At 39.8% G+C, this 27,376-nt stretch overlaps 1 pseudogene; it reads right to left on the bottom strand.

Annotated features, from left to right (window-relative positions):
- LOC107523961 (small ribosomal subunit protein eS8-like) lies at positions 1-27,376 on the bottom strand (annotated as a pseudogene).

Raw genomic sequence — 27,376 nt, 5'->3', positions numbered from 1 at the left:
TTATTTCCCTTTCCGGACCTTGATTTTCCTCAGATGGAACTCCAGCTTTTTGCCATCTACCACATAGACATCTACTCTGTCACACTGGCCTGGTCATGGAGCGATGTGTGCACGAAGCTGGCCTTGTTGGAACTGCTCATCTAGAAGTTGGTTGATACTGGCATTCTTTTCCCTTTCATCATATTTCTTCTGAATATTCTTTGATCAGTTTTGTTTAAAATCTCTTCCTTCTCAGGAATCAACTTGGTCCCTTTCTTGCAGCTCAGGGATAGTGCCTAGTGGGACTCGTACCACTGTTAGTCGGTACAGTGTGCTGGCAAAGAGCACGATGCAGTTCTTTACTAGGGTCTTGGTACAGACCAGTTTGTGGTTGGATGCCTTTTAGATAATATCAGTAATCTTTGTTTTGTGCATACATCACTTGGAACCCTAGGAGAAGTTGCCTAGGCCCAGCCTCAAGGCACGGTAGTTCTTGCCTCCCCGCACGGGGACTCTCTGCATGCAGTGGGGGCTGATCTTAGTGTTGGCACCAGGTTGTCCCAGCTCATATTTTTGCTTGTGGTGGGGCTACCTCTTGCCCCTGGCCTTACAGCGCTTGTGCCAGTTGTCCTGAGAGATGCTTGTGTCTGGTCGCTGGATGGAAAAAAAGCTCAATTTCTTGATTGGTTATAGGGCCATCAGATTCTCTACTTCATCTTCATAGACACTGGGTAGTTTGTGGTGTTTAAGGAATTGGTATGTTTTTTTCAAAATTTTTAATATATGAGCATAAAGTTGTTTGCAGTATTCCTTCATCATTTTTTAAAGGACTTCAGGATCTGTTGTGATATCCTCCATTTCATCCTTTATATTAAATTTTTGGATTTGTGTATTTTCTCGTTTTTATCTTTGTCAGTCTTGCTAGAGGTTTATAACTTTTATTAAAATTTTTTTGAAGTAGCAACTTTTTTCCTCATTGATTTTCTCTGTTGTTTTTCGGTTCCCATTTTATTGATTTCTTCTCTTTATCTTCCTCTTGCTTTTGGGGGCTATTTTGGTCTTTTCCTAGCTTCTTAAAGTAACAACTTAGTTTCTTAATTTGACACCTTTTTCTTTTCTAATGTAAGCATTTAGTGCTATAAATTTCCCTCTCAGCAATACTGTAGCTGTATCCTACATATTTCAATATATCTTATTCTCATTTTCATTCACTTCTTCATATTTTAAATTTCCTTTGAGTTGTCCTTTTTGGCTTATGGATTATTTAGAAGTGTGTCATTTAATTTCTATTTTTTTATTTTCTTCAAGAGAATTTGTAATTGCTTGTTGAAGCATTTTTTTCAAGTGACTATTTTTGGGCGATTTTATGTTCTTTATATTCAGTTTCTCATTATTATCCTCCCTTTATAAAGAAGTATAGTTTTCTGAAGTATTCTTGCAAGGGCAGTTTTAAAATCATTGTTAGATTATTCCAACATCTAATTCACCTTGTCCTGTTAGTTGATTTTTTTTTTTTCTCTTTCAAGTTGTGAATGAGAATTTTTTTTTTTAAATTCTCACCAGAGGATATGTTTATTGATTTTTTAGAGAGAGAGGGAGACAGAGGTAGAGATAGATAGAAAGATAGATAGATAGGAAGATATAGATAGATAGATGATAGACAGATGATAGATAGATAGATAGATGATAGATGATAGATAGATAGATGATAGATATTGATAGATAGATAGATAGATAGATAGATAGATGATAGATGATAGATAGATAGATAGATAGATAGATAGATAGATAGATAGATAGATAATAGAAAGATAGAAACATCGATGTGAGAAAGAAACGTCGATCAGTCTGTTGCCTCCTGTACATGCCCTGACCAGGGATTGTGCCCACAAACTAAGTATGTGTCCCGACTGGGAATCAAACCCACAGCCTTTTGGTGTACAAGATAATGCTCCAACCAACGGAGCCACCCAGACAGGGCATGAATGAGGAATTTTTAATTTAATTTTATAATATTCTGGGCATGTTGGTTATTATGTTAGGAGACTCTGGGCCCTACTTAAATCTTTATTTTAGCAAGCAGTCATCCCGTTTTGGTTTAGCCTATAGGTCCTGGTCTACTATTTTGGGTTGTGACAAACTTCTGGTGGGAGTTTTATTTTAAGATCTTTCGTGAGCAACTTCCTCTACCAGTATTGCTGGGCGTACCTGGTGGTGTTGTTGGGAAAAATGATTTATTTGATCTGGGGAAAAATAAGCCTATGCGGGTTGCCTTCTATTGATGGGTTGGATGTCAGAAAATGCCAGGCCTGGGTTGCCTTCTCCTGTTGAGTTAGACATCGTGAGAAACCTACTGCTATTTTCCTCCGGTCCTGCATTCCATAGTCAGTCTGCCTTATTTCCACATCTCAGGGCTGTCTTTTAGTTGCCTCTTGCATTATTTACAGAGTATATGCTTGTACTTAGTGGGGAGGAACAAAGAGAAATGAGTCTACAGCATCTTGTCTAATATGCACTATATATTTTAGTTCTAGAAACTACCCTATTATATAGAAATAATTGCCTCCATGCTGCTGCTTGCCCTATAAGATGTTTTCCCTCGGCAATTGGTGTTATGGCTGTCAAAATGTTTTGTAAATTCTATAAGAGGATACTATTATATTAATTGATAGTCCAGTAAAAATTAAAATCATACATTTATTTTAGGAGGACCGTATTTCAGGTTGTTTTTATTGACTGTCTTTTTCTTCTTCTTGTTTTCCTCAATAGTTTAAGTCACTTTTGAGGTTTTTTTCTAAGTTAAAGTTAAATCTCACAGTTTCTGGAACCATTATATTCATCTAAGAAATTTGCTTATATTCCATCACTTGAGATATTTAAAAACTATATGGCAGCCAAAATCTGTAAATAGTTCAAGGGTTGGGTCATCAACGGGTGATATATTGATATAATGGCACATGGTTCAGCAATAAAGAAGAGTGAACTATTGATACAGAGAAAAATATTGCTAAATCTCAAAAACATTAAGCTGAGAGAAAGCCTTACATAAAGAGGACATACCATACGCTTCCATTTATATGAAGTTCTGTTGTAGGCAAAACTAATCTTGGTGAAAAAAGAATCAGAAAAAACCCCTGTATGAATTCTGTATCCTATGCTTTGACATATAGTGATAGGGGGACTTGCTTTATTTAGATATGCTCTTATTTCATTATTTACATATCCCTCTTTATTTAATAATTCCAGGCTATTTTCCCTTTTGATAGTGTTTTACAGGGACTTCAATAGTATCATTCATTTCATTGGTGAAAATAGAAGAAAAATGGGAGTTGAATAGGTCTTTGTCTTTTGTTAACATTGCACCGTTTTCTCCAAAAAGGGGCCTATTCATCCTTATACCTTCATTTGTTCTGAACATAAGTTTTGTTCTTTATTATATTCTCTATCCCTTTTCTTTCATTTTTACTCCAAAGCTTTTTCTTCCTTTTTGAGTCTCAAAAGTCTTAGCAGTTTTCCTAAATAGAGAAAATTAATCATTGTCTTTATGTAAAAAATATAATTTTTTTTCAAATGTCAAAGTAACACTATTGCGTATAGATGATCATTGTGTTATGTTTTCTATCATATATACCGATAAAAACGACCTGTTCCATCAGAATGGAGTCCCTTTGGATAGATTTGTGTGTGTTGATAAGTTTTGTTTTTATCCATTTGTATGACTTTCTCCTTTTACTCCTTTGTAACGGAGAATGTGTTTTCGATTCCGCCGTCATGCATGGGGGTAAAATTTGAGTCGGTCTACTAGTCATAGGAGATTTGAGCCCGACAGCCCCCGGGCAATGCCTGCACTGACATAGCTGGCTACTGAATCACAATATGCAGAAGTTTTCAACTGGTGGGCTTTCCAGTAGGGTTAGGAAGTTCCTTTTTTTTTTTTTGCCATGAATAAAAGATTGTTTCAGTTTCTGAGTACTATACTCAATATTTTGTTACCTAGTCACTTTTAGGAATACATGGTCACAAAAGAGATATTTATTACTTATGACCACTTTAGATGAAACGTATTTGGTTGATTGCTCTTATTTTTAGATGCACCGTAGAGCCCAAGGGCATTTCTCATCCTTATTTTTTTAATATGAAAAAACATACCTCCCCTATTTTTAATATTCTTCTCTGTCTCCTTCCATTTATGTGGACAATAATTATCTTGTCTAATGTGAGGAATTATCTCACCCTCAGACCAGAGAAGGCAGCAGGTGGCATAGTTAAATATATGGTTTTGTAATCAGAATGCACCCTAAGTTCACAGCTGAGTAACCTTAGCTTTGTGACCTTGTGCAAGTTAATTATGGTCCTTAACCTCAGGACACATTGGAAAGAGGATGGCTTATTTTTTAGGTTGCCAACAGTTAAAAGTGATCTAATTATAGATGAGTTCTGTCTGGCCTGGGACCCACCCCATAGGCCTCATCCAGTGGTGTTCCCCCCCCTTCCCTCCATCCTTATTTTTAAAATTGATATAAAATTCACATACCATAAAATTCACCCTTTTGAAGTATACAGTTTATGGTTTTTAGTATATTCACAAGGCTGTGCAACCATTATCAAATTCCAGAACCTTTTTATTACTCCAGAAAGAAATCCTGTGCCCATTAGCATTAACTCTCTGTTTTCCCCTCCCCTCAGCCCCCTGCAACCACTAATCTACTTTCTGTCTCTATGAACTTGTGTATTCTGGACATTTCATAAAATATGTGGCTTTTTGTGTCTGGCTTCTTTCACTTAGCATAATGTTTTCAAGGTTGATCCATGTTATATAGTATATAGTATATAGTATATGGTATATGGTATATAGTATATAGTATATAGTATATAGTATATATCATATTCCCTTACTTTTTGTAGTTTTGTAATAATCTATTGTATGGAATAGGTATACTGTAGTTTAGTTATTCATCGTTGATGGATATTTGGGTGGTTTCTACCTTTTGGCTTTTCGCTGCTATGAACATTGCACAAGTTTTTGTGTGAACATGTTTTAAGCCTCTCAATTATGTACCTGGTGGAATTGCTGGTCATATGGCAACTCTGTGTTTAACTTTTTGAAGAACTGCCAAACTGTTTTCCAAAGAGGCTGTGCTATTTTACACTGCCAGCAGGGTATAAGGGTTCTGACTTCTTTCTACATTCTTACCAAACTTGTAATTTAAAAAAACATAGTCCTCTTTGTGAATGAAGTCGAATCTCATTGTGGTTTTGATCTGCATTTACATAATGACTATAAACTCACTGTCCACCTTTTCCAATATATTGCAGTATTAACTCTGTACAAGCTTGACTGTTGCTGTCTTTTTTAAAGACCTATTTTGTTTCCTATGCCTAGAATCCCTTTATCTAAACCTCTTTCGTCAACACTTAGTCCTTGAAGGTTCATGGTTAAACCAATACTTTAGCCATGAAATAACTCTTGACCTTGCTATCATTTAAATATCCATAACACTTTATGCTTCTTTTAAAAATAATTATTTTGCTGTTTATTATAATTTATAATGATCTTTTACCTCAGCAGAACAGATTTTATTATAAAGGGCAGCCTGTGTTTTTTGTTTTCTCTGAAGTGTCGATATGTATCTCATATATCACAGACAATCAGATATTAGTGAATTGAGCTGATTATAGTGTAACACTCTCCCTTCCTTTTCTCTTCCGTCGTAGTTTGGGCTCTTAATACTTTCTGTCTGTCCTAATTTGATAGCATCCTAATCTATTTGCCTGATGCCATCTGTTTTCAATCTAAACCAATCTATATATTGTGTGATGATAATTTTACAACCCAAGGAAAATCATGTCTTTTTTCTACTTCAAACACAATATTGTGTCCTCAATAAGATCCAGTCTACTCAGTATGGCACCCCAAACGCCCTGTCTCCTTACCTTATGTGCACAGTGCCTGCCCTAAACTCTATGCATTCATCTTGATCGCTTGAACAAGATCTGTGGTATCTTGGTACATGCAGGCATGGGTTAGTAACTCAGAAGGGACTAAAGGCACACAACTACCAATGATGGGTAATTGGCTTGGGACTCTGGCTGCTCCAGTCTTCACCCCACTGCCCTAAGAGTTGAAGAGAATTTATATAATCACAGTGGTACCCTATCAATGACATAACTTGGAGGAAGCTTTGCACAATGCTTTTGTGCACTTTGGCTTTTGGTCATATTGTTTCCTGGGAAACGTTGCCCTCCACCAATTCCATGGGGTATTCCATTCCCTCCCCACAGCGTTGCATCTATTGTAAGAATATATACCTGTCTTTTAAGACCCTACTCTGATGTTGCCTCAAAGCTTTTTCTAATTTTTTCCTCTAAAATTATCCCCCCCCAAGGCATTTTGTTTATACATTTTCTATAAAACTACAAATAACCTCTCTGGTATTAGTTACTCCTTATTACCTTCAACCTCATAAGGTTGCAGGTTCCTTGACTTGCACTTCACTCACTGTGTAACCCCTTACACTTTAACCTTCCTTAGCAGACAAGATGGCCTGCACATAGAAGACATGGAATAAACATCTTTTTGAGTTGAAATTGGCTCTCTCATAGGTAATATTTTATATTACATGAAAAATAATTACAGTGTTTCTAATCATTTCCTTGTTAAAAGAAATTAATCTTGGTTTTCTTACATCATTTTTTCAAAATCTAGATCAAGTGGTTTTCAAAATTCAGTGTACATAGAATAACCTGGAGAGCTAGGTCCCAATCTCAGAGTTTTTTATTTAATAGGTGTGGGGTGGTATCCAAAATCAGTATTTCTAACAAGTTTGCATGTGATGTGGATGTTGTTGAAGAAAATGCTGCATTAGGCCACAGATATACTTATTTTTCTTTAGGAAGTCTTGTAAAAATATCATTATAGAAGGATTTTTTTTTTTTTTTTCATCTATATGACAAAGTAAAATTGTTAGGGGATATATGAAAACCAGAGGTTAGGCTCCCTGACCTCAACCATTTTTTTGTTAGGCTTATGCACAAGAAATAATGATGTTTCTTTGGGATTTACTCTTTTGCCAATATATTGGTAACTCTCGGTCTACGTATCTGCAATGCTGTGTCAGAGAAGGGTCCCTTTGTGGCCCAGGAATCAAGAAACATTCTTGGAGCCTCTGTATTTTGCTTATAATCTGCTAGAAGCCAGAGGTCATCAGGCCGACATTATATTTAAGTTCAAGCTCTAGAGGAGAGGAAGGAGAAGGGCCAGCCTTATTGCCTGAACTGGTTGCCACCTTGAAAATGGATAATTACAGCAAATGTATGACAGAGAGGAATATAACTCTGAGCAAGAGAGATCCGTGTTCCTGGTGCCACATGGTTTCCCTCCTATGCCCTGTGAAGGGTATATTCCTCATAAAGAACAGTCCATTATTAAAGGCAGTGTCATTTTAATTATGCTGCGAGTTTACTAGGGCTTTGTGGGTGACGCCGTGAAGCTGGCCATAATGTATAGCCCTGCTTCTGGGATAATGCATTCTTAGTTCCAAATAACCAATTTGCAGATCAACTCAGGAAGAACAACCTATCTGCAAATTGGGCACAGCTTGTACTGCAGTTTCTAGAGCATAGATGTCCTGTTCATTTCCTAAAATGGTCCATTTGTGTACAGCAAGGCAATAAATAAGCAGGTACTTGGTCTGTGTAGGGGAACTGACAACTTCATACAGCCAAACATGGTTTATTCACATAACTGTAGGGACAATGACGTTAAAACCTTTTTGTGCAGTTGTAAATTTTGTCCTGGGTCAAAGGAAAACTAAAGGCTATGTCTGTGTTGGCCACCAGTTCAGGTGGCAAGTGCACTAAAGCCACTGTGTACGTAGTGGCCTCTCCGGGATGCGCCTGGCTGGTGGGCAGGCTGAGGAAGAAAGGCCCTTAGGAAGGAAGGACTGGCACTGAATGATTGCACTGACTAAGACATGTAGCAGTGTCCAAAAATAGTGGCCAACAGGGTTAGGAATGTTTATTTTGTATCAGGACGACTGAACAGTGTCAACGATAATAGCTAGGTGAATGGGTTTGAGCAGGGAATGTGGTAACTCACTGTCACCAGATGGTTCCCCAGGAGGCCAACTCTGGGCCAGAGTTTGGTGTGCGGGATGTTTGGGTGTGTGGCGGGGGGCGGGGCTCTTGGGATCTGTATTTATGGGGTAAAGGTAAGGAAGCAGGTCTGGGCTGAGGGGAAAGTTGGGCTGTGGTGCAGTCACGCAAAACCTCCCTGGGCTGGCCCTGCTCTGAGGCTGGGGTGATCTTGCAGTTTCCCTGGCCTGGGCTGGTGGGACTGCCCTTCGTCCCCCTGCACCCACCAGTCTTTGGATACAGGCTGCTCCTCTGGGAAGAGGCTATGACTTTGCTGAGGAAAATCCCGTAAAAGGCCGAAGCTGTCTGCCATCAGTGGGGGGAATTTTTCAGTCCCGAAGGGAGTCTAGGTGGCAAAGCAGAGCACCCCCTGCACCCCTTCAGGAGGAAGGAGAACAGGTGGGCAGCCGGTGATACATGGAATAGAGCTCCATGTTCCCATGTTACAGGGCTCTGGGCACAGTGGAAGGAACTGGAATAATGGGGCCCTCATTTAGTGATTTATTGTTCATCCTTGTAATGGCCCTAAAAGTCGGCATTATTAGCTCCACTTTACAGAAGGGCACTTAGAGAGTGGCATGCCCACAGCCAGATGGGTGATCAAGGGCCCAAGCAGAATTCAACACAGAGTCTTTCTGAAGCTTCTGTCCTTTTGATTCTGTTCCCTGAACAAACTCAGGAAATTAAGTCACAAAAATTTTCTTTTTATTATTTTATTTTATTTTTCCCCCATCACCATTTATCCCCCCTATCCCCTCTTCTCCTTCCACCTACTCCCTTCCCCGCTGCAATCACCCACTCTGTTGTCTGTGTCCACGAGTTCTTTCTCTTTTTATTTTCTTTTTGCCTCATTCCTTCCACCCACCCCCAGCAACACCCCTCCTCCCTACCAGAGCTGTCTGCCTGCTCTTTATTTATGAATCTGGCTCTAATTTGCTTGTTAGTTCAGCTTGTCCATTAAATTCCACATATGAGTGAAATCATATGGTACTTACCTTTCTCTGACTGGCTTATTTCACTTAGCATAATGTTCTCTAGGTCCATCCATGATGTTGTAAAGGGTAAAATTTTCCTTCTTTTTATGGTTGAGTAGTAGTTTTACCCATTCACCTACTGATGGGCACTTGGGCTGCTTCCAAATCTTGGCTACTGTAAATAAGGCTGCAGTGAAGATAGGAGTGCATATGTTCTTTTGAACTACTATTTCTGGTTTCTTTGGATAAATTCCTTTAAGTGGATTTGCTGGGTCAAAAGGCAGCTCCATTTTTAGTTTTTTGAGGTATCTCCATGCTGCTTTCCACAGTGGCTGCACCAATCTGCATTCTCACCAACAGTGCACAAGGGTTCTCCCTTCTCCACATCCTCACTAGCACTTGTTGTTTGTTGATTTATTGAAGTCACACACGTTTTCAAAGCCAGGGCAGATCCTGGAGTGGCCTCAAGACTGGATGGACACAGGCTGTGGGGCCCACCTTCAAGTTTCAGGCTATGGCAGTAAGGGCTCCTAACAATTAGCAGTAGAGGCCTGTGGAGCTTAGCCCAGAGATGAGTAGAGCCAGGGGAGGAGAGATGATAGAACAGAGACACAAAACTTGATATTTCCACCCCAGAGTGAGGTTGTGTGCTGACTGAATGCAGTAATTCATTATGGGTGAAGCAGGCTTGCAAATTAAACTCGCACCACACGGAGCTGTGAAAAAGAGTAATAGGTAAATGTTCTGTAGATTTGATTTTTTTCTTTAAGACCTCCCTTCTCTCTAGTGAGAGGGTGGAAATAAAACACCCATATTTAGTCATTTTAACCCATTAATTTATTCAGGCTCTTCAGGTAACTTAGTCTTTTAGATCAAGCCCTTATCTTTCAGATTTTTACCTCTCTCTCATGTTTACTTTCCAGATTGGTATTGGGGTGTATGGAGCTGGAGATGACATGGCTGGATGGTGTCAAGAAAGAATTGTGGGGGCCTCAGGAGCCACGGGCAGGTCCTGGTACTGCAGTTTTCCTCACCTGTCTCTAAGGTTGGCTCAGGTCAAGTTGAGGTCTCTGCTCTGGTTCATTTATGCTCCTGAGGATTTCCTGAAGACCCAGAATCCCCTTGCCTTGATGGTCCTATGAGCCTCCATGAAATCTTGCTTGCAACTGATTTCACTCACAGCTCTGGCCTTGCCTGCTGCTCCCAGCCTCCGGGCCATTTGACCTCTGCTGCAGCCCTGTCTCTTTCCGGTCATCATGATCCACAGTGCATGTGGAAATCTCAGCCTCTCAGGAGCTGAGGTAGCCTCCAGATAAGAGCAAGCCTTAGATCTCTGACCAACACTGATGAATGCCCCTTCCCCTGGAGCAGCCACCCCCATGCTGACCTGAGCATGGTGGGTTAAATCGTCACCTCGCTGTCTCAGGGAGAAATGGGTCAAAACGCCTTGACCCTCTGTCTTTTTACCATGCCTCCCGCGCTGGCTGAAAGGGAGGGCGGGGCACACATCTGCTCTGCTCCTTCTTCCTCTCATGCCCCCCCTTCCCCCGCCAGTGCTGCGTTACCAAGTGTCCCCCCCCCCCCCCCCGAACTTCCTGCTTTCATCTTTGACTCTTTTTCAGAGTGATGATGATGAAATTGCTGTTGGGGGACAGGGAGAAGATTGAAAGCACATCGATTTAATATTTCCAAATATCTTTTTCTATCATTTATGGCACATTCAGTGAACTGTCTTTGTGTCCTTTCTCAGCACCCAATTTCTGTATCAATTCCCATTGATATTTGCCTTAATTTCTACTGACTTATATAATGCCTCAGAATTAAACATTTTGCCAAAGTGGAAGAAAAAGCTTTTCTAAAAACTCGCATATTGTTAAATTGCTGAATTCAATAATTTAAAGAATCCCTTGGTTGCTGGATTGTGTGGTCAAAGTAATAATAAAAAGCTGTAAATTTCTCAGAAATTTAAATATTCATACACTAAGCCATTTCCGATATAATTGTAATGGGTACTTTTAAGCCCATGGTGTATGATCCGAAGTCTAAGAAGTCAAAAGGGAAATTTTAAAGCATTAATATGAATGACTTCTTTAGTTATTCAATGTTCTTTAAAACCTCATCAGTATGTAGCTTACTTTCATTTTCTGATTGACCATTTATAACATTTGACAGCCTGTTTTGACCAATCTTATATTCTGCAGTGCTGTGTGGTTGGCAGTCTTGCTATTCTGAGTGTCATCTGTGGACCAACAGACCTGGCTTCACCTGGAGCTTGTTAGAAATACAGAATCTCAGGCACATCCCAAACCTACTGAATCTGCATCTGAAATTTGATAAGGTCCCCAAGGGATTTGTGTGCATATTAAAGTTCAGAAGCACTGGTCAGCAACAGGTGAAAACCCTCTAAGGAATCAAGATGACTCAATCAGTGTGTTTTTATTAACTGTTTATAGTACATAGTAAAATGAAGTGGAATGAAACCATCCCTTTGCATTCTGGTTCTTATAATATTATTTTTCAAATTGGTGAACACTTCCTTCCCCTAATTAACGTAGAGACAGCTGCTCACTTGGTGCACCTGGGTTACGCCTGGTCCAGGTCCAGGTCCAGGTCCAGTGAGGCTTCTGCACCAGACAAGCCAGCTGAAAGCAGCTGTGGGCTCGCTTCGAGTCAGCAGTTTCTCGGGCCACCTGTTTCAACAAACACATTAGAACACTCCCAAGCAATCTTGTCTCCAATTCTTTCCTCCCCCGTCCCCCAGCAATAGCCTGCAGTAATTGAAAGCAACGTATATTACTTGTGAAAAGTAAATCTCTGTGAAGAGAAGCAGCTGTGTTGTATGAAGGGAGCTAATTTTACTGAGTCGTTCCCTTCCTCCCCATCAGTTAGGACCACAGGAGGGAGAGGAGTGGAATGGTGGGTTATAAAATTCCGGCAATCCCACCAGGAGAGGCCTCTACAGCCAAAGCAAAATGAGGATCTGCACACAGGTCCTGCTAATGTAGGCCAAGCCCAGAACGTCAGAATAACTGAGGATAAGAGTTCCTTCGCTCTCCCTCCTGACTCCCTGCTATTTTCTCCTGTCTCCCTTTAGCTTTAGCCTCAGCGATTGTCCTACCTTTTTAGCATTCCAAGAATACCTCTGCGCATGTACCTCTTCTTGTGTACACCCACACCTTCCTGCCCAATAGTCTTCTGTGACTCAATTAACTCAGTAGCTAGACTGATTCAGGGTCATGTCTCTAGCTCAGTTCTTCAATAACGGGGGACCAGAACCTGTACGCCGGCACACTCAGCACCTGGAGCAGAGGTTTCAGGAGGAAACAGGGCAGGGAGGGCACAGGATCCAACGTGCCTGGTGACAGGTGTAAACTTTCAGTTTTTATTAGGCAAGTCCAGCAATGGTTATGAATAGAGATGATAACAGTAGTTGCATTTGGATGCCATTGTCATGTTCATTTACTTATTATATTTATTACTTATTAATTACCATTATTAGCATCACAATCAATGTTGTTTTAGAAAACTAAGGCTCTAAGAGGTTAAAAAGAACTCTACAGTTACTAAGCTATGGTACAGGACTCACACCCAGCAGTGATTTGACTCCCAAGTTACTGCTCTTGCTACAGTGGCCTGCTTGCCTTGTGGGTGTCTCAGCAGATGGGCACAGTATGAACATAGACATGTCTGGTAACAAGACGATGCATGGGTATGCAGCCAGGTAGCCATATGGTGGGCATTAGGAAAGTCTGGTTAGAAGTAATAGAACATCTGCTGTGAGCCCAGGGTTCATGGGCAGGATTCAAGTGCTTGAAAGTATGGGCAAGAACCAAGTAGAAGTAGCATCCAGTCTTAGGAGAAAGAGGGTTCCTGGCAGTTATCCACTGTAGGCACTCTATCCAAGTAGAAGCAATCATCTGGAATAGAAGATGGGGACTGAGTCCTAGCAGCCAGTTACTAAGAACTAGGAACAAAGATAAAGTGGGAACAACAAGGAAATGGGAGGAACGTATTTCATTTTCACTTGCAATATGGATCTATGAATTGTGGAATTCCCTCTAATGGTACAGAAGTGGTCCCAGACCAGGGTGTAATGGAGTGTGAAGGTGGGGATTCAGAACATTTCTAGGGCTTCCTTTTGTGGTAGTAGGAATTGACGTGGAAATTACAAAGAGTTAGAGTCAAGTATGAGAAGAATCCTCTAAATCAGGATTTTGGGAAACATTTTCCTGCTTACAGGATACCTAATGACTTCTGTTGCACTTTTTTACACTTTTAACTGTGGCCACGAAGCCTTATCTAATGCACCCTTCGTTTAGCTCTCTGACCTTCCCTTTATCAATTTTGGGTAGGAAAATTGAAATTTTGGGTAGAAAAAATTTGTTCTGGAGAAGGGCTGTTTCATACAGTGCTAGATGCTCAGCATCCTTGGTTTCTATTCATGAAATAGTAGCAACACCCCAAGGCTATCATGTGACGGTCAAAAGTGCGTGCTCCCCATTTTTAACACTACGGTGGAGATCCACTTTGTGGCTTTCTGGTACCCCTTCACTTTAACATGCCAAGCTCTTTCCCTTCTCAGGGCTATCACATTTGCCTTGGGTCTTCTTTCTAGGATGTTTCATATTACTTCTTATGTTTCATTCTCTGTCACTTTCTCCAAGAGCATCTTGCAGCCCCCATTCTGAGCATTTATGATGATCTGAAACTGCTTTCTTTTCTTTGCTTCCTTCTCTTCTATTTCCCCTGCCCTTACAGAGTGAAATCTTCATGAGGAGAGGATTTCATACTTCACATTCACCATTGTCCATTGGCACACAGTGGAATGCCTGGTGTATAGTAGGTTCTTCTGTATTTTTGAAATTTATGAATTAAAACACATTGAATGTTGAGCATTATGAATAAAGGGGGCAGATGATCACTTCCCAAGATCCAATATAAGATTTTTGCATCACATAGAAAAAAAATTCATGTGTTGAAATCTAATTTTCAGTGTTCAATGTGACGGTATCAGGAGGTAGAGTTTTTAGGAGGTGCTTAATCAACCTCATGAATTTAATTAGTGTCCTTATGAAAGATACTTCAGAGAGCTCCCTGGCCTCTCCTATCATGTGTGGACACAGCAAAGGACACCTTTTAAGAATCAGGAAGAGGGCTCTCACCAGACACCAAATTTGCCAGTATCTTGATCTTGGATGTCCAGCCCCCAGAACTATGAGAAGTAAATGTTCATTGCTGTTAGGTCACCCAGTTTATGGTCTTTTGTTCTAAGAGCCAGATAGACTAGGATGACTTGTGTGTGAGATGGGGAAAGTCTGTGTGAGTGCTATGATTGAGCCACTGTAAGTGAATACAGAGGAGCGTGTCTCCATTGATGAGGTGAGTGAGCGTGACAGCAAATGCCTGAGAGGGGGTAGGAGAGAGTGGGGTTCTTTGAGAGTTAGCAGGACAGAGTGTGACCAGGTGGGAGTTGGGCCGAGTATGACTAGGTGTGAATGCGACTGAGTGTGACTAGAAATGAGCCTGGGATTTTGTGTGACTAGTTGGTGACTGGGTGTGTGAATATGAAGAGTGTGAATGTGGCTCTGTGTTGGAGTATGAGGGATTGTGAGTTTATGAGGGACAAGGACTGAATGTGTGTGTGACCGTGACTGTGAGTGAGTTGACTTGAGTGAGTGTGTGTGTGTGGGGCTGAATAAGACTCAACAGGACTGATTGGAGGTCAGTGGGGTGATCGGTTGTGAATGTGAAGAAGTGTGAGTGGGATTCTGTGGGAGTAAGTAGGGCTGCCAGTGAATGGGACTGTTGTGAATGATTGTGTAATCGTGAGTGGGGCTAGTGATTGTAAATGGTCGGGACCAGATGTGAGTGACTGTGCGAAGGCGGGGGCCTGGGTGTGGTTGATTGTGAGATTGAGTGAAGGTGTGCCCCTGGGTGTGTGTGAATGGGAATGAGTCTGTCCACATGCTGGTACCACTGGGAGTCAGACGAGGAGGTGGGCCAAAATCAAGTAGTCATTTCGGGATTAGGGAACAGCACAGAGTTAGGATCTAAAGCAAGGAAGTAGCTAACTTGGCAGGAGGCAAGAGAACATAATTATTGTACAATAAGTCAAGGAAAGAAATAATTTTAAAAAAATCATGAGGACAGGAGGGCAGGGTGAGAGAATAAGGTCAGCCTATAGCCAGCAGCATAAGCACTTGGGCTCCAACAAGATAGAAATGAAGCAACAACCTGGGGAGTAGACATGTGTGCCAGCTTTAGAGAGAAACTTTTGTAGATGCTCTTGATAGAGCATGGATTAATTCCAGGGCATGGGTCCCTCAGTGCTCATTGATGAGACTGGGAAGATGATTTAAGGCCCAGTAAGAGGGGAGATAAAGTCCTGACAAAAGAACTAAGTTGTTTAGTTAATTGAACTCTTTATTCTGTTTTTTCTCACCACCAGTATTCATAAAAACTTCAAAAATTTCATTCAACACAGAGATCTCAACACAAACATCAAAGAGATTTGATGAGGCAGGCTGGTCTTGGCACTCTCGTCTTTCCTTCCATTTCTACCATGTTCTATGCTTCCCCTGTTCTCTTTTAGGCTCATTTATGTTACAGAAATAATTTCTTAAAACTAAAAATAAAAGAAAGATTATTTCTCTTACATAAGTAAACAAATTAAGTTGAACATCTGGGTGATAGCTACATGTCAGGTTTTTTTGCAGTAAGTTATATAAGGGTTATTCAGAGGGAAGGTGTGTCTTTCATATATAATAAATAACCAAGCCTGGTCAGAGTGGCTCAGTTGGTGGAGCATGTCCTATGCACTGAAATGTTGCCGGTTCAGTTCCCGGTCAGAGCACATAACTGGTTTGCAGGATTGATCCCCAATTGGAACATGTATGGAAGGCAGCTGATCAATGTTTCTTTCTCACATGGATGTTTCTCTCTCTCCTCTCCTTCCTTTCTCTAAGCATGTCCGAGAGTGAGGATTAAAAAAATAAATACATAAAATTTAAAATAAATAAATAAATAACCAAAAATTTGATATGGCTGCTAGATACCACTTCCATTGGAACCAAAGAATAATATATAATAATCTCTAGATGACAAATCAAAGGTTTGTGTTAGCTAAGTTCCCATGAGCTAAGGCCCAAGAACCCCTTGGTTCATATGCAAAAATATGATTACCCATTTTTCTGGATGGAACATTCATAGTGTGCATTAGAGTCTCAAAGAGAGACTGATACCCTCATGATTATGAACTGCTGTTTTAGAAATTACCCCCTGTACAAACATTGAGTTCCTTGTGGAAATTCTGTCTTAATGGTTTCGTTACACTGCTCCTGCTGCTTTGCTAGTGCTGACTCTGACTCAGCCTTGACCTTCAATGGATTGTTTCAGAAGCTTTTGCAATCCTTAAAGTCAACACCAAATAAGGAAAAGAAAAAGAAGAGGGAATTTGCCATCTATTCACATTAAAAGCTGTAAAAAGGAATTCAGTTTATCTGTATATATAATAATTTTTGTTGTACCAGTTTCCATGCCTGGTAATTTAAAATACTGGATTAGTTCTTTAAAACATTCTATGCTCCTTTTAAAAATATGTTGTCATTGATTTTTTAGAGGGAGAAGAAGGGAGAGGGAGAGAGAGACAGAAACATCGATAAAAGAGAAACATTGATCAGCTGCCTCCTGCACCCATTTAGGTTTGTTCATTTGGTCATCTTATTTGCAGGTATTGGTGTCCAAAATTTTGGTCATTTTCCATAATATTCTTTCAAAATCAAGAAGAGCTTCTCTCCCTCTCTCTTTGACTATTTCTTTTTATGTGTGTTACCATTTACCAAGAGATTTGCATCTCTTTTAATAGTATATGTAGGGGTAGATCCAGATTTTGTGGGGCATGAAGCTTATGCAGTCTTGAGACCCTCTTTAAGAGGAAGAATAAATGCTCTTAGAACAGCAGTGCTAGGGACTTTCTCTGAAGCTTAGGCTTCACTAGCATCACCCATGCTAATTATGCACATGGGGGACAAACCTATTTAACATTTTAATGTTGGTTTAAGGGTTAACTTTGCCCATTTCGCTTTAATTTGAAAATAAGTTCACCCTGCCAGGCTGGCATGGCTCAGCAGCTGAGCATAGACCTGTGATCCAGGATATCATGGCTCGATTCCTGGTCAGGGCACATGCCCCGCTCAATCCTTGTCAGGGGGCGTGCAGGAGGGAGCCCATTAATGACTCTCTCTCATCATTGATGTTTCTATCTCTCCCTCCCTCTCCTTTTCTCTCTCTCTGAAATCAATAAAGACATATTAAAAAAGAAGAAAAGAAAATAAGTCCACCCTTAAGAAGAACTGTCTGGTTAAATTATTTATTTAATGTTAGCTTGAGGGATTTAGACAAATTTAGGCTATGCCTGAATCCATAAGAATCTAAGTACCACAGCACCTAGAACCCAATGGGCAGCTCTGGGGAGAGCTGATTCAGTTTACAAGTTCAAAACAAGAGGGAAAACTAACTCTAGAAACTCGTTCCCTTGAGATGCTCAGAGCAGTGTCCTGATTTAGAAAGGAAAACGCAGAAAGGAAGCTTTGTTCTAAAAGGCAAGTTTTGCTTTGGAAAAAGGGTTGCTTCTACTCATTGGCTCTGAATAAATTAGTAAATAGAAAACCATTGTTATCTTGAAACTATCGGTGGGACTTAGTTTGAAAAATAACTGAATGAGCTGAGAGAGAAATATGGGTGGACAAGAGAGACTGGAAGGAGCTACATAGAAAAACTGCCAACAAATATTGGTCTGAGCATACGAACAGAATTTCCAAATGTGCCATTAATAACTTCATTTTGTAATTTATTTGTAAGTTGCGAAGGATTCGGAATTTGTTGAAGAAATATATGATTGCAGTAAAATAAAGCTTTGGGAGAATACAGGCTTTTGGAGGAAAAAAATGTAAAGGAATTCTTACTATAAGGTCAAGGTCAAAACATTGCATTTCTTCTACTGCTTCACTAAATAAACTTAAGATGTCTGGAAAGGATCCAATCAATTAAAACAATAGCTAGAGCGAACTGCTCAGGGAGAAGGCTTCTGGCAGTAAGAGTTCATGAAACATTCCCTTTTCCTTTCTCTCTGCCCAAGTGAAAATTAAACCTTGATTATCCCTTTATCAAAGAAGGGTACTCATTTGCTGGTGAAATGTGGAAATTGCATATCCTGAGCATCAAGTATCCAATTATTTTTATAGAAAATAATTTTATCTTTCTGTTACATAATTTAAAAAGACATGATGTCTCTTTGGGTATGATTAGTGAGCGTGTGTGCCGCACATGAGCGCAAATAAACCCATTTACAGGAATATTTAAAAATATGCCTTGGATTTCTTGAGGGTTTCTGGTTTGATTAGGACATCTGAGTAGATAAATAAAGGTGTTAATGTGGTGATATGGAAACAATTACTCAAGGTGGTCCTTTAAAACTTGAAAATGTATCATATAATTCTCATTGCTATACATACATGTACGTACATACATACATACATAAGAATGTATATATATGTGTATATATATCTTGTGAAAAGATGCAGGTCTAATCAGTATAATTTGTGTGGTAATCATTAACAAAATTCTCCCAATATATCTGTTCACCTTTTGGGCTCATGATAAGATTGAATTCCATATCTCATGGTCTTTTTATATCTGGGTTTGGACCATGTGACTAGTTCTAGGTAAATATTTCTGAGCAGAGGTGACATTTCATACTATGGCTGATTGCAAGTCTCACTAGATCCCCCTTTTGCTTTGCAATGTTTGAAATGGTAGGTGTTCTATGAGTTTGGGTTTCTGAATGATTTGATGAGCAGAACCCCCTGTTGACTTATTATGGACATATAACATGAGTAAGAAATAAATCTTTCCTGTTTAACTCATTGAAAAATTGGGGCTGTTTGTTATTGCAGCATGCCCTAGGCTATTCAGGCATCTACAATCTGACAATAAGGGAAAATTTGGAGACAGTTTACCAAAAGTATAATTCTAGTGACTTAGGTTGGAGAAAACAAATCCCATTTGCCACCTGGAGCTGCCATCTCTAGAAATAAAGGGCAATTGTTTCAATTTGTACAGATTCCAGGGGTGTTTTTTTTTGTTTGTGTGTGTGTGTGTGTGTTTACTAGAAATCAAAGAGTTTGTTGTACTGTACAACTTTTGATAAACTTAAGCAGAATAAATCACTTGGAAAATCCATTTTTGCCTCTAGAGCTGTTCATAGGCTCTTTTCAATAGTAGGAAATAGTTTTCCCTGCCTTGGATATAACATAAGCAATGCTAGTTTTTCTTAGCAATGTTCAACCTTCAACTAACCATAACCTTGACTTAAAAATATATTTATACAATGCAAATATTGATAGTTTTTTTTTTGGGGGGGGGCATCCTCTCATTAAACACATTTTATTGATTGCTAAGTTGCACAACCAAAGGTATTATAGAGAGTGTTGGAGGACAGATGCCTAAAAATGCTGTTTGTTGGCAGACTCTCCATGACTTAATTTCCAACAGAATGTTACTTTCTTGAGGCTGGAGCCAAAAGGTATTGTTTAAGCCAAGCTTCTTGAAAGATTAGCTTATAATGTCTTTTCCTGCTTTATGACATTTTTATTCATTGTTATAAAGTTTTAGTCACCATCTCCACACCATGCCTGGTCTGGAAAAGGTCTCTAATTTACCCCAAATCACCAAGACCTTTGGGCACATTTTAGACTTATCATTTTGATCTCTGCAGCTTTCAAAACTGACCAATCACTTCCTTCTTGACATTCTTCTCTGCCTTTGTTCCTTGATACCACTCTAGTTTAGAGGTTCTGTTTGTCTCTATCTTAAAGCTCAGTCATGGGCAAGTGAATATTTTTAATATTCACCTGCTGCTGCTTTTATTGGGATCATCTATGGGGGTACTACACTCAACATATCAAACAAAATTCATGATCTTCCCCTCCCCAAGTGTCTGTACCTCAAAGCCTGTTCTTTCTTTTATATTTCCATTCTTGGTGAATGAAACTTCCATTTGTTGAGCTATTAAACCAGAGACATTTGAGTCATTGACCCTTCACACAGAGTGGGGCAAAAGAAGGCTTACAGTTGTTTGTACGGAAAATAATATGATAATTAATGAATGATACAAGAATAAACTGGGCTTTGTGTACTCACAACTGTAAACCTATCGTGCCCCACCCTGTATATAAGTATTTAAATCTTATCATTTTGAATGCCTAAATATCTCTGGAACTTATCTTCCCCTGTATATTCTTGTTAAAGCTACCATGTTTCTCTTTGTCTTTTTCTGTTTTCAAGAACTAATATAGCAGCTCCCTAACCAGTTCGCTTTCCTCTTATCTTAACTTTCTAATTTATCTTCCCCAGTGCAGTCAGAATGATCTTTCCAAAGACAAGTCAGAACATTTCACTCCTTTCAGCAAAACCCACCAGTGATCCTCCATTGATTTAAAATTATACTCCAAACTCTTATATGGTATATAATGCTTCTTAGAATGATTAGCTCCCTACATTTTAATTTATTGTTTGTCTTCTTTATGTACACTCCAGAACTCTGTAATTCTTTAGGTCTCATACACACACACACACACACACACACACACACACACACACACACACACACATATTTTTCTTTTATCTTTCAAACAGGTTGTTCCTTCTGCTTAGACTGGGATATCTAATGTGTTCCTGAACTTACCTGGTTTTAGCCCCAAAAGTCTCCCCCATCCCAGGCAAGCCGTCATTCCCAGGCAAAAGGGGATGGTTTATCGCTCTCACTCAGAATAACTCTTTCCCTTTTGTCTTTCTGATTTGTCTTCAAGAGTGTGCTTAGGTTGACTTCTTCTAAAATCTTATTCTGATCCATATTTTTCCTCCAGGCTGAAATGTGTCTGTATATCCCCCAAGGAAAGGGTTTACCATGTTTTACTTTAATCTGGTCTTGCTACACTTTGCGCTCTTTGAAGATAGATGCTCTGTTTTGTTTGCCTCTAGATCTCTTCATCTCATGTACATCTAGAACAGTGTTTAGCACATGGTGGGCCAGTGATAAATATTAGTTGTGTGGTGGCAGAAAACCCCAGGGCATCCATCTATCTTAATGCTCTATTTAGCAAGTATCATAAATCCTTTGCTGATTAAATGAGCCTAGTATTTCCAAATGTTTCCATTGTTTTCACCTTGAAATAACATACTTTCCCCCCTCATTGAATTTACTGCCATTATTTAACTCAAAAGTAGTGACTATATTCCTTATTCTTTTAGTATATCTTCCATCATATGTTTAACACTCATTTGAGTATATCCCCCTGTCTCTTCTGTCCTAAATTTAGAGAGCTTTGAAATACTTAAGAATATTTTTAAAAAAGATTCCTTACAGCACCCAGTTATGCCCAAAAATGTACTGCGTGTGTGAATTATTAGGTATAAGTCAAGGAAATTTGACTTCTGCTCTCCAGAAGTTTACAGTCCAGGTGGTGAGGCAAGCATGTAGAATTAACTATAGAATATTTTCTTAAGGATTCTTTTTGGCACATGGGCCTGAGAACTAGAAATCTAAATTATGGCTATACAATCGAATGACCTGAGAATCTCTTTTAATAATGTATGCATACAAAATGTGCAGTTGGTAGTGATAGGTAGAGTGGGGTATTGTTTAGGAAAAAACAAACCCAGTCTACCTCCTGTGCTTCTCCTTTACTACCTGCTGTACTCAAGACATTTCTGATCACAAAATGTGTAGGGTTTTCCCTCACCAAGCAGCTGTTTGGGATACCAGCTGGGTGTTCTACAATTTAACTCAATTTTGTCGCTGTCTACCTGGAGACAGCATCAGATCCCATAGATTTAAGGGCTCAGTTCCCACTCCATTTCAGACACCTTGCAAGTCCCTGTTGTCCCTGTGCTCCTGACCCATAATGTATAAATCAGAGATTCCCACAATACCCTTTTTGGGTTTGATTAATTTGCTAGAGCAGCTCACAGAACTTAGGAAACCAGTTACTTATGTTTACCAGTTTATTAAAAGATATGAAGAGATTTATAGTACAAGGTCTGGGGGATTCCTGAGCTCAGGAGCTTCTGCCCCCTTGGAGTTGGTATGCATCACCGTCTCAGTACATGAATGTATTCACTGACTTAGAAGTGCTCCAAACCTCATACTTCCAGGATTTTTAAGACATCCTCACATAAGCATGATCAGTTACTAACTCCATTTCCAGCCCCTCTCCCCAGCTAGGGACTGAAGGGCAGGGCTGAAAAATTCCAAGCTTCTAATCATAGCTTGGCCTTTCTGGTGAGCAGCCCTCATCCAAAAGCCTGCCCAGAGTCTCCTCATTAGAACAAAAGTACTTCTATCACCCAGGAAATGACAAGGGTTTCAGGAGCCCTGTGTCAGGAAGCAGAGTCAAAGAACAAAAGATGCTCCAATGCTCTCTCATCATTTAGGAAATTACAGGGGTTTTTAGGTGCTCTGTGCCAGGAACTGGGGTCAGAGACCAGTACAGATAGCTCCTGACTTCCAATGGTACAATTTAAGGTTTTTTTTGACTTTACAATGGTATGAAAGCAATATGTGTAATAATTTACGAGATAGTTAACACTTTATTATAAAACAGGCTTTGTGTTAGATGATTTTGCCCAGCCGCAGGCTAATTTACGTGGTCTGAGCATGTTTGAAGGTGGCTAAGCTACAGTGTTCGGCGTGTTAAATGTACTAAATGCATTTTTGACTTGTGGTATCTTCAATTTATGATGGTTGAGAAACATCCATCTGTATATTTTCTAATATCTCACAGGCATTTAACTTGTTAGGTGCCAGACACAATTAAAAAAAGGCATATTTGAAACACAAAACAGAATCTTTCCTTTTTTCCCTTTATTTTATTTCATTTTTTAATTTTTGCTACGCTATTTTTAAAGAGCTTCTTGTCTCCCATTGCTTCTTTTCAAAAACACTCTGTTCTTTGTTACTGATGTAATCTCATTTCTCAGAGAATGTTAATAATAGCTTTTAAATGCTTTATCGCACCTTGCATTGCATTGTCTTTATTTCCTCTGTTTCTATTTTATTGCGGTCATTTTTCCTGTTAGCGGATTCTCGCACACCCTGGTGGCACTCGGCTGTTCCCGTGGTCCGCAGCCCAGCAGCCTGCGGGGCTGCAATCATGCAGCCCTCCCCCCCCCAAATGTCAGACGTTACTAAGGAGTAATATCTTTTTTTTTCCTTTCCACATAGATATACAAAACATGCTTCAATCTCCAGGGTTAATTGACTTTGTTTCCTAGTTTTCTCACTTTCTTATGCCTGCACCCTGATCAAACCACCTTCACTACTCACTGGTTCTGAAGAAAATGGCAAATGCCTTGCCGTCCTTCACAGCATCTTTTTTTGGCGTATCTTAACCCAATTGCCATTATAAGGAAGGCTTAAAACAAAGTCTAGAGCAGGATTCATAACCTGAAGTCTGAGTCCCTTGAATTTTAGACAAAATATTTTGTTTGTCATTTTCTTTTCAAAATGTTTTTATTGATTTTAGAGAGAGAGGAAAGAGAGAAAAATCCATGCGCTGCCTCCTGCATGCCCCCCACCTGGGATCGAGCCTGCAGCCCGGGCACGTGCCCCAACTAGGAACTGAGCCGTCACCTCCCTGTGCATGGGCTGATGCCCAGCCAATAGGGCCACACCGGCCAGAGCTTGTTTGTGATTATTTTATTTCATAGGAGAAACATTGGTATTTTGTCATATCCTCTAAAGATGCTGTGATACCACCATATGTTGAAAATCACTCCACAGAGACTCAAAATGATGAATAATGATGAAAATAGCTGGTGATATCAACACCACACACTATAGCTGGTGACCTCAACACCACACACCTATAAAAAGTGGCCGTTATTTACCTGGAAACGTGGTTACCAGCAATTTAAACGGCATCTGTGATTGACTGCTATTGTTTTCTCCCCATATAATGGCTGCAAAAGAATGACTTTTAGGGAAGTGTCTGTCAAACCAAACCACAAACATGTTCATTAGAAAACAGGCTGCTGAAATGGATCAGGTATGAATATATTTTGCATATCGCAAAGACACCTAAATTAGGGAAAGCTGTGGAAGAGCAGATAGCCATTTTTCAATTACATAGGACTAATGTGGCATTTTTTGATATCTTAGTATTTCAAAAATCTGGAAATGCCATCCCACCTGTGTAATTTAGGGTCACTGCTTTTAACGCAAGCAGCAAGTCTAGAAATTCCTACTCCATTCAATACAATGATACTTTGACGTTTTCCTATTTGTGTAATTACCAATATTGCACCACATTGGACATTTTAATGTTTATGCTCATGAATATTTCCTGGGAAATAGATCTGGGCTTTGAAAAAAGTCTCGCTGATTCCTTGACTTCATCAGGTTGTTTGCGGAGAAGCTATTTCACAAACACACAAGCTACAAATCAAAGGGATGTGACACGTTTTTATATTATCAGGCAACATGGTGAAGAAAGAAATGAAATGGAGTTTGTGAACTTTATTACTCAGGGTGACAAGTTAATATGTGGGTGGTGGTGTGCTGCTCCCAAATGAGATTTGTTGCATCCTGGGAACTGTGTAAAATGCCTAAAGAGAGAGGGAAGTTTCCAGGCCACAGACAGCCTCATTGGTTCTCCGGAGGAAGTGAGATTGGAAACTTATAAGTCCACGATCGTTTGAAGGCGATAAAGAGTGTGAAGTGGAGTGCTGTGAGAGGCTGTGCTTGTGTGAAGAATTTTAATGACTTAAAGTTTATTTTCTTATTAATTTCAGCATAGGGAGGGCAGTGAGGTAAGGAAGTCATCAATCTTGCAGACGTCTTTTTCCCCTACGAAAGGCAACGGTGATTTGGTGCAAGCATCATAAAGCAGGAAGCTAAAAAATAGAATCAAATCAAACATGGTTTTATAGTTGTTATCATCCCTAAGAATATCTGCACTTTCATAGCCTGTGCCTTAGGAGAATGCTATTGGAATTCCTGGTCTGTGCCCGGGGGCAGTTGGTCACTTGGAAAGGATATGCCTGTTGGATGCGATAGGCCTGTTCCAAGAGGCTTTGTTGGGTCTGCTCCCAGGCCTACTCGTGATTCAAAGCTGTGAGTGTCCTCTTTGCACACAGGGCAGGTGAGTTATGTTACTTGCTGGGTAAAAAGGAGGGCAGGAGATGAGTTACCTGAAGCCTTCTGGCTCACTGTCATCTGCTGCAGTGTTGACGTAACGTCCGAAGAGGATCTCTGAATCAGATAGGACTAAAGCCTTCTTTGCAACCTGCCAGTCGGGGGCTTGTCCGCCCTGCTGTGCTGGTCTATGCAGATGGGAACCAGATCAACACTAACAGATTGCCTGATTAAACGGGGCAAGTGTTTGAATCATGGCCCAAATAAATGATGTTTCTGTATCAATTTCCACACATATACTTTTTCCCAGAGGAGACTTAGAAGTATGGGAAAACTGTTTTGAAATCCTTATTAAAACCTAAGATTGAGGCTCCTGATATTTTTCCTCTTTATGTGGGTATGCTCAGTTTAAATAGCTTTCCATTTTACTTTTGATTTAAAAATATGAATATTCTCTTTGGGGCTTTAAAATAGGATCATTGATAAGACACTTGTAATTGTCCACTTGCCCCACAATTCCTGCCTTTTTCTGAGATGGCACTAAAATATTTGATCTAAAATATCACAATATTTTCCAGATCAGACCCTCATTCATTAAAAGAGTGACCTAGTATGAAAAGCCAGAACTTGTACTTACAATTTACTATTCCCTTACTAAGTCAGCTTTAAAGCTGACATTCCATTGAATCCAAGAAAACATTATTTGAGGATCTATTATATGTCAAAACCTGTGAAAGGCATTTGAGAATAAAAGGAAAATGTTATGCCATCTAGAAAAATAAAGATATTAACAAACAACTCTAACACAATATTGTAAATGCTATGATAGGGAATTTGGTTGTGAGATGTGTCAGTAAATTTCTGATTCAGTTAACCTCATTTGCGAACAAAATATTTTTGTAATGAGGAAATGTCACCTCTGTTCACCACTGGAAGTTACTATTTATCAAGCCATGATTTACTTAGATAGTTGCACGAAATAAAGGCATACCCTGAAGATACTGCGGGTTCGGTTCCAGACCATTACAGTAAAGTGAATATTGTGATAAAGTGAGTCACATGAAATTTTTGCTTTCTCAGTGCTTAAAAAAGTTATAGTTACACTATATTGTAGTTTATTAAGTGTGCAATAACATTATGTCTAAAAATGTACATATTTTAATTAAAAAATATGTATTGCTAAAAAAAGTTAACTATCATCTGAGCCTTCAGCAAGTTATAATCATTTTGCTGGTAGAGGGTCTTGCCTTCAATCTGTAAAAAATATATCTTCAAAGCTCAATAAAATGAGGTATGCCTGTATTGTCTTACAGATGATATTGAGGGAAAATAAAACTGTTTTTAGTAGAACCATCTTTGGTTATAAAAAACTGATGTTCATAATATTTAGCGCATGGTGTATGCATATGTAGCCTCCTGCCCATCTAGTCTTTTGTCGGACTAAATAATTGGTTTCCGGGGGACCTAGTACTAGTGCAATACCTCACTGTGATTGATTTTATTAATCTCTTCCTTAGTCATTTTTTTCAAATGAGAATATTTACTGAGTACAAACTGAATTGCTTCAGAGGTTTTCAGAAAGTGTCTTATGGCCATGGCCTTGATTTGTTCCTTACATCAAGGCTGAATTTTAATTGATCTTTTTTCCTCAGAGACTCTTTCAGTTTTATTTTTTACCACTTAATAAAAAAGACCGGCTGTGTGTTCCGATCCAGAAAGTCCCTGAATTTCAGAAGTCTGAACGAAGGGCAAGAAAGGAAGAATTAGGGGTGCCCCATGTTCCTCCCTGTGCCATGCGTCTGTCTTCCTCATGCCCGCTGGGGCAGGACCTGGCGCTCACGCCCAAGCCCTGGACAGAAAGACCTGCTTCATAGTCGCCTTCCTGTCCCCACAGGGAGCCTCCTTGGCGCTTCACCCTCCTGCTTTTACAGATCACCTTCCCCTTGGCATCCTTCCCTGCCAGGATCTGCCCCGCAGCACTGCTCTGGAAGCCCCCAGGGGCCTTATCTCTTAGCTTTCTCTCTGGCATTTGCACTGGCTGAGCACTCCCTGGGTAACTGAGGGTATGAGCAGCCGCCTCCTTGCCCGGCTCCTTCAT

Source organism: Miniopterus natalensis, chromosome 6, assembly GCF_054644295.1.
Source record: "Miniopterus natalensis isolate mMinNat1 chromosome 6, mMinNat1.hap1, whole genome shotgun sequence".
NCBI lineage: Eukaryota > Metazoa > Chordata > Mammalia > Chiroptera > Miniopteridae > Miniopterus > Miniopterus natalensis.
The sequence above is the reverse complement of the archived record's forward strand: the minus strand, read 5'-3'. Positions and strand labels throughout refer to the sequence as shown.